This window comes from Maylandia zebra, linkage group LG22 (assembly GCF_041146795.1).
Source record: "Maylandia zebra isolate NMK-2024a linkage group LG22, Mzebra_GT3a, whole genome shotgun sequence".
NCBI classification, from domain to species: domain Eukaryota; kingdom Metazoa; phylum Chordata; class Actinopteri; order Cichliformes; family Cichlidae; genus Maylandia; species Maylandia zebra.
This window is the reverse complement of record NC_135187.1, coordinates 32600353-32607961: the sequence shown is the minus strand read 5'-3', so window position 1 is coordinate 32607961 and position 7609 is coordinate 32600353.

Sequence of the window (7609 nt, the reverse complement as noted above, 5' to 3'; positions counted from 1 at the left end):
TTTGATGAAAAGTTTTTAAATAAACAGTGTTCCTACAACTGCTAGCTTATGAGCTTTTCTAAATCTGGTTGTATGGAAACACATTTGCCTTTGAGTGTTGTCTTAGCAGGGAGTGAATATTTAACAGACCAAATAGTCTTTCTTTTTCTTTTTGCTTTTTAGGTACTCGGCTGCTGTCTGTTGCTATGCAACCGCATCCTCCAATCCACCAAATTGTCAGGTTCAGGGCCAATTTCCCCTCCTCCCCCCGTTTTTCTCCCTAAAAAAAAAAGAAATAAAAAAGACTTTGTACATGAACTGAGGTGTGCACGGTGCAGTACCACCCCTCAGGAGTTCTCATTTAAATAAATTCCAATATTTGAGGTCTCCCCAAATATTAAAATTTTCCACAGCTGCCTTTTATGCATTTTTTTTCTGCCTCACCTTTGTTCAGCACACATCCGGTTTATTCTGCGCTCGCACGCTGGAGCCGCCTGGCAATTTCTGCTCTTGTTCTCCCCCTTTTTCTGCTGTGTTCTTTTCATTAAAAATCATTCTTCCTCACTGTGCTTGTCTTTGTTTGTCTCTCGCTCTCAGGCACACACAGACACTCACACACACACACACACACACACACACACACACACACACACACACACACACACACCTCTCTTTCTTTCCGTGTACATACTGTATGTCGTTGAGGCAGACTGTCTCTGTAATTGGGTTATTCTTCTCTTCACCGGTCTGATGCACTGAGACACACACACCCGTGCACACACATACAAAGCATGCACACACACGCACAAACACACACAGAGTTTGATTTGTGGAGACGTTTTTCTGCAGATTGTTGCTGAGGTAGGAGAAGTGCAGCCATGCGTGCCTTTTTATTTGGGCCTGTAAGGGTATGTAGGGCCGGGGTTTGATTGGACACGAGCTGATATTAAAAACGACATCATGAACACCTATAGAACACCTATAGCATGCTCTGATCAGTGCTCAGCCTATTCTGCATTAAAACAATCACCTCTACTAGAGCATAATCACTTCTTATTTCCCCTCATCAAGTGTAAATTTGGAACCTCAGTACAGTATACAGTAAATCCTGGACGTGCACAGTGTACTGTATGTGCTTTCTCCTGAGCCAGGCAACACAAACACACACAGACAGACGGGAACACAACAAAGATGAAAGGGCACATTTTCACAAGGTATAGCAAGCCCCCCTCATCTCCATCTCTTATCTTCCCTTCCTCCACCCTCTCCGTGTCGCTCTCCCACTAACTTGTAGCACAGTGAGGTGAGCCTGGTTTAATGTGAGTTGAAAAGGTTGCGTCGGTCCTGTCCACTGATTCAGAAAGGCCCTCCTAGGCCTGTTTGCATGGCTGCGCATCAGTGTAATACCTCAAGACACCAGGGACATTCACTGTTTTCACCACTGACACCCTTCTCCCTCTCTCTCTCTCTCACACACACACACACACACACACACACACTCAAAACTTAAAAAGAAAAAAAAAAGAAAAATCAAAGGCAACGGTGTGCGTGGGCGGGTGTCTAAACCTAAACGTTCCTGCATTTAGACCTGTTTGAAATCATCCTGACACAGTAAACTGCACGGTGTGACGGACCTTCCTCTGCACGTGTGTTCACGGTTAATGAGGAAAAAGAGAGAGGAAAACAGAGAAAAGATGCAATTCAGTTTGCCAGCAAAGCAGACACATTCTGGTGGAAAATGGAAAGCGGGGAAAGAGTCCCAGCAAGCATTTCATGGATGGCAGCATACTGTACAGGGAGGTGGCCACGTTCAGCCCTTCAGGCATTTATGATGTTCATACAAGTGAAACTGATTTGGAAACTGTTTTAAATTCATATCACTAGGACATTTAGCTCCAGTTCTGAGAAAGCGATGCAGGCTGGATGAACACTGGCAGACTTCTCCTCCTCACATGGATTTACTGTTGACGACCACCAGTGCTGCGCAACGCTGCAAATTTTGGTATCGACATGATATCTAGTAAATACAATCAGTGTTGCTGATACCAAGACCAGTACCGATACCGATAGCAGCAGGACCAGACGGCATCCCAGGTCGTATCCTAAGAGACTGCGCATACCAGCTAGCTCCTGTGTTCACTGAGATATTCAACATCTCTTTATCTCAGTCGGTGATCCCCACATGCTTCAAAGAGTCCATCATTGTTCCTGTCCCGAAGAAACCCCACCCTGCTTCTCTCAATGACTATCGCCCTGTAGCCCTCACCTCAGTAGTGATGAAGTGCTTTGAACGCCTGGTCAGAGACTTCATCATTTCTTCACTACCAGACACACTGGACCCACTACAGTTCGCTTACCGTCCAAATCGTTCCACAGACGATGCCATCTCTCATCTCCTCCACACATCACTCACTCACTTGGACACTAGAAGGGGGAATTATGTTAAAATGCTCTTCATAGACTACAGCTCTGCATTTAACACCATAATTCCCTCCACACTCACCACCAAGCTGGAGCATCTGGGACTCAGCTCATCTATGTGTCAGTGGATCTCCAACTTCCTAACTGGCAGACCACAGGCAGTAAGGATGGGCGGACATGTCTCAGCCTCCACCACTCTCAGCACTGGAGCCCCCCAGGGGTGTGTTCTGAGCCCCCTGCTGTACTCTTTGTACACATATGACTGTGTGGCCACTACCAGCTCCACCACCATCATCAAGTTTGCTGACGACACCGTCGTGGTGGGCCTGATCTCTGATAACAACGAGACGGCCTACCTGAAGGAGATTAGGAATCTGGAGAACTGGTGCCAGAGGAACAACCTCCTTCTAAACGTCAGTAAGACAAAGGAGCTGATAGTGGACTTCAGCACTAAGCAGGAGAGGAACTACCAGACCCCCGTCATCAACGAGTGCCCAGTGGAGAGAGTGGACAGCTTCAAATACCTCGGAGTTCACATCACGCAGGACCTGTCATGGTCCTGTCACATCAACACCGTGGTGAAAAAGGCCCGACAGCGTCTCTACCACCTCAGACGCTTGAGAGACTTCCAACTGCCCTCCAAGGTGCTCAGGAACTTTTACTCGTGCACCATAGAGAGCATCCTGGCGGGAAACATCTTAACCTGGTTCGGGAACAGCACCATGCAGGACAGACGAGCTCTACAGAGGGTTGTGCGGTCAGCTGAGCGCACCATCCGCTCCGAGCTCCCTGACCTGCACTCAATCTACAGCAGGCGGTGCTGGACCAAGGCCAGGAAGATCGTGAAGGACCTCAGCCATCCCAACAACAGACTGTTCTCTCTGTTGAGGTCAGGAAAGCGATTCCGCTCCCTGAAGACCAACACAGAGAGACTGAGGAGGAGCTTCTTCCCGCAGGCGATACGGTCTCTCAATCACACCACCACACAGTACTGACCCACACATATGGTTCTTACACACACACTGGACTTTCTGGACTTTGGTTTTGCACAACACTGGTCACTATATTCTTCATTTCCGGTTAATACTTGTACAGCTGCTGTTATTGTGTATATATTTATTTATATTTATATTTCTTCATACATTCTTATATAGTTCTATATTGTGTATTGTGTATTTTGTTGTACAGTTATTTTATTTTCAACTTTAATTTATATATTTATCTTTATCTTATTCTTCCCAGTTAAATTTACCCTTCATTCTAATTTGTGTTGTACAGTTATTTCATTTTTAACCTTAATTTATATTTTATTCCTTCCTAGTTAAATTTACCCTTTTTAATTTTTCATATTTATTTCCTATCTTATTCATAGCCTTTTCCTTTTTTGTTCTCTTTAGGTCACGAGCAGTTGTCCAAGCATTTCACTACATATCGTACTGTGTATGACTGTGTACGTGACAAATAAAATTTGAATTTGAATTTGAATTTGAATTTGAATACTTCTAACTTATAAAGGCAGCTTATGTAGGGGAGAGCAGTGTGCCATTCATGACATGTATGACTGAAGAATCATCATCGAATGGCAAATTTTGAACACATTTTAATGACCACTAAATCCACGAGATTTTTTACTTTCCAGAATAATCAGTGAAAATCCAAAACACACCTTTCAGCTTTTCATGTATTGTGATACTGGGTTTTTTTTTTTTTTTTGGGGGGGGGGGACCAGGAATGTAAATGTGCCCGCATTTAAAGCACTTCGGATCAGCTTCTGCACAGTAGGATAAATAAAATAGACGTGACAGTCAACACAAAACGGTTCAGACATTTTTCATTATGCATGTTTGAGGAATAATTTTTCATTTCCAGGAAAAATTATTTGACGCAGTTCAGTGGGCGACATACTGGACTTAGAGGATGGAAACAAAGTCTTGAGCCTATCAATAGCAGATCAATAGTATTGATCCAATACCAGCATTGGTATCAATACTTTCAATATTTTGATTGATCTACCTTTCTATAGCAACCACATCAACATAATTTAATTAAACAGTGCAGTACACATTCAGAGAGAGTGTTACCTATGCTTTGTAGCTGCAATTTTCCAGTGGATGCTAAGCAGATAATATTGCAGGAAATCATAATGTTGCTGTTTTAAAAGGAAAATCCTCAAAGGATAACTTTCACTGAACGTGTGTGTAGTCGTGCGTTTAATCTGAGTGAAGTTAGTTGTTACAGAAAAAGCAGAAAACCCAAAGACAATTATAAAACAAATTCAATTACATTGAGAAAAAAGATCTCTAATGGCCACTTCAGTCTGGCTCCAAAAGGGAGTCAGTCTCCGTAGACCCTCATGTTAAAATGCCCATCTAAACATTACAAATCATGCTGGCATGGTAGAAAACATTTTGGTCTCTATTGATCGTTTACGTCAACTTAAGTTTTTTCTGTATGTGTGTGAATGTGCGCCAAAAGCAGGCAGCTGCCTGCTGTGCCAAACTTCAGCTTATTTACAAGCTGACTTATCAGATGAGTATTAGAACCTGCTTGGTGATACAGTCTCTTAGCAAATATATGTATCTGTGTGTTACACCTAGGGGTGGGCAACGTAGCCTCAAAACTTTAACATGATGTTTTAAAGCAATTTGTAATAATGGTATTTACAATGCTAAACTTTCATTTCTGTGATTGCAGCTGCAGGCAGCAGCCTTTATTATTACAAACAAAATGAGCATTTTCCATCATTCCATCCGGTGAGCTCTGGCACTGATGGCAGACTACCTAATTCAAAGTGTGAATCTATTGCCTCAAGGTGCCAGCAGCAGCAGCAGCAGCAACAGCATTATGGTGCAATGATATTCACATGGCACTATATTCAGTGACACAGCATAAGTCAAATGTAAGCACAAAAGTAGCTGGTAGGTTCTGTTTCCCTGGAAATTTTAAGTCAAAGTACAACAACTGTAATTTAACAATGTTAAAGTATCATTAATAACTAAACTTAAATTGGAAAATATTTCCGACCTTCGATGTTGCTGGATGCTTGTTGGATTTTTTTTGTATCCAGCTGCTTAAAGCCCATCTTTACCACCTTGTCACCTCATCAGTAATTTCCATCCACTATCTCTTCTTTCTATCACATGAAGTGAAACTAGCGAGCACTCCTGCGAAGACTGGTCAAGTCCCCTGCTAACTTTTGGGTCACACGTGATTAGCTGCTAGCACCTCCTCTTTAGATGCTTTCATAGCCTAGTTGTACTTGATAGTGTGTTTTCAGCCTTTAGCAGAAACACTTTTCTAGTACATTTTGTGGAGCATTGTGCTTTGTGGCCAAACAACTTAAATACCATTGAAGTAGCTCGCTTTTTAGCTACTGAATCATCAACTTAGGCTTACACGCTGGTCTCGCTCTCAGACATATCCGGGCTTGGGTCATTGCTGTGTGTTCTAGAGCTATATGACACTGTTTTATTATTTAAAAATTTATACCAGTGTTATCATGGGTTATATGACACAGCCCTAATTGCACCCATACAGTCATGGCTGCTATACAAGCTTGCTAACTTCCTAACATTTAGCACTTCAACCTCCCATCTGGCATCCAAATGTGAATTAGTGCCAACAGGTGATCAACAGTGGCTATGCCCAAACACGCCTTTATGTCCCTCTTCCCACATACAGCGAGGAGCAGGCACAGTCACTATAGAGCAGCGGTGTCAAACTCATTTTAATCACTTCACTTTACTTAGTTTGGTGTAACACAACATCAGTAATAGGCCTTCTGTTCTAATAGAATCTGATTTTTAATGCACAACTTTACTTTTATCCTATTTTACTCCATGTCTTCACTTGATTTTGTATTGCCATGAATTATTAATTTCATTTATATTTTCATTATTTTTCTTTCTGGTTTTTGCTAATATATTTGTCAGTAAGAAGACTGTAACGCTGACAATGATTCAGACCTCCGGCTTTCATGAAATCATGATGTGAGTCATTGTCAAGGCAGTTTTCAAATACTGCAAAGCCATTTAGTAGGCCAGATTGGTCCTTTTGGCAGGCCCCCAGGCTGTTTGTTTGACATCCCTGCTAGAGGGGGAACACGGTAACAGAGAACAACTTCCAGCCAAAATATGAGAGCTGCTCATTCAGATGATGCCAAACTCAGCACTGCGCTTACAAGTTTGTGGCTGATCAGATGAATGGTTATCGAGATAGGTGAAGAACAGACGCACTGACGAAATATTAAATATCGCACTATCAGTTGTTGCTTACACAGTTCAACCATGATCCACCTTTGAAATCCCCCAACTGCTCGCGCCTTTGTTTCAGTAACTGAATGCCACGTCTGTGCCTTTGATGGTGACTGTACAGTGCAGGGGGAGCATTAGTATGTATTAGTTGGCAGATGGGCTCCAGTCCTCCCCTGGTGCTCCCTATGATGATGAGCCATGTTTCTGTTTATCAGACAGGACAACCTCAACTCTCTCCTCATCTGCTTTTGTCTCAATCACCCAGTTCTCTTTCTGCTGTCTTTATCTTTTTTTTCTATACTGACACCGTGCCACACATACGGTACCTCTTTCATGTCCATTCCTTTGGTGAGCACTGCCCCAGAGGAAATGTCTCCATCTTTACCATCAAATGCATGCATCAAGTATATATTTGCATGCATAACCCTTAGAAGTAGCTTTGGTTGCATGACAGCTTTGTAGCACGCCGGGGACAAGCCAGGACTACACTAACAACATGGTGCGTGGCATTAATTACCGTACACTCTTGATGCGCTGCGCCAATATCTGTCCCCTAAGATAAGTTGCAAAGTCTGCACAGTTGTGTACCACAGATGGTTGACTTGTGGTAAAAAATGCAATAAAGACAACTATGATAGCTTCTTTTGTCTAGGGTAAAAATATTGGCAACACTTTATATTAAAGTACACATACTCACTATTAACCGTTTTAAAGTTGCCTCCTCTTCACAAAAAACTGGAGGTCTGCTGAGATGCACAGGGTCTGTTCCCACTCAGAGGTGGAAGAACAAAGTCAGCAGGAGCAGAGCCATCTCCTTTATTAATGAGCCAGTTCAGAGATTTTCAAACACATCTATTAAAAGATTTTTCATCTAGTTACTTCAAGGCTAAGAACAAATGTACTGCCTAAACTTGCTGTGTGATTTTCAGCTGACAGGGCTTTTTTTTCGGTGTTTG